Below are 1,457 nucleotides of genomic sequence, written 5' to 3'. Positions count from 1 at the left end.
TAGAAAATTGCCAACCCCTCTCTCTCTCCTCCTTTTCCAAACCTCCTCTACCTAGCCTAGCCCACCTGAGCCCACCTGACCTGGTCTGAGCCTGCCTGACTTAGCCTGAGCCTGCTTGACCTGGTCTGAGCCTGCCTGACCTGGTCCTAACCCACCTGACCTAGGTCTGAACCTACTTGACCTAAGTCTGAACCCAGTTGACTTGACTTGAACCTGGTTTGGTTCAAAGTCAAAGTCCAAGTCCTTTTTCGTCCAAAGTTCGAAGTTGATCCTTTTTCGAAGTCGAGCCTCGTTCGAAGCGTTTGAAGCAATCGGAGTCGTTTCTTCCTCAAATTGAAGTAAGTTCGCTTCATTAAACCATCTCTCTCAAGTATTTGATTGTTTGTATATAGCATATACTTTCTGAAGTAGTATCTTGCTTTAGTTCTTGGTTGAGCCCTCTAGGACACTTCGGTGTTCACGCGCTCGCCTCGTAACTATCGTCGGATATATATGTTCGAATACGCAGTATATGCGTTCTTCAAAATAGTATCACACCCTAGTTCTTGGTTGAGCCCTCTAGGACACTTCGGTGTTCACTCGCTCGCCTCGTAACTATCGTTGGATACAGATCTAGGTGTATATCTGCTGATACTGCCGACGCGTCTTATATCGCACAGGCCATGTAATTTACCTTTGCCGTCGCGTCGTATGATGCCAAGGCTCCCTGCTTTCTGTACTTCCGATTACTGCACTTCCGATTATGCATTTACTTACGCTGTCGCGTCGAACGATGCCAAGGCTCCTGCTTTCTGCAATGTATTTACTTACGCCGTCGCGTCGAACGATGCCAAGGCTTCTGCTTTGTTATATATGTAGAATATTTCGTTCAGTTACACACCCTGAACAATAGTATATGCATTTCCTTTACGCCGCCGCTGTATAAAGCACAGGCTTCTGCTTATATTACATATATGGCGCGTAAGTGAGCGTTCAAATGGAGATCAACTCCAAAATCGCCCATGCGATTCCCTTACCGCTCCTCGTACAAGATTCTGCTTGACGAATGAAGCCCCTATTGGAAAGGCTTCGCCTTTTGGCAAAATGCTCTTTACGTAAAGACTAAATCAATTACGTATGGCCTGGCTATGGCCCAAGGTTCCTGCAACCTTGATGGATGCAAAGTACGCACAACGGTGCGCATCCATTTCCCAAGTTAAGCGTAGCGATTTCCCACCAAAGAGGGGAGATGCCGCTGAAATGGATAAAAGAAACGCACGCTTTCTCCGTAAAAGAGAGGAAGTGCTGCTAAAATTCCTGAAGGGCTAAGAATAGCTCAGAAAGAACGTAGCAGAAGTGCTACCCAGTTATGGAACGCCTTCTACGATGTAGAAAGGTTCGTCGCACCACTGCCGGTAGAGCAGAGAAGGTGTTGACAGAATGGTTGGCAGAAGAGCTGCCAAAACCAGTTAAGTGGC

The sequence above is a fragment of the Nuphar pumila genome, chromosome 4 (assembly GCF_984573655.1).
Source record: "Nuphar pumila chromosome 4, dmNupPumi1.hap1.1, whole genome shotgun sequence".
In the NCBI taxonomy this organism is placed as follows: Eukaryota; Viridiplantae; Streptophyta; class Magnoliopsida; order Nymphaeales; family Nymphaeaceae; genus Nuphar; species Nuphar pumila.
This window is presented reverse-complemented; position numbering follows the sequence as displayed.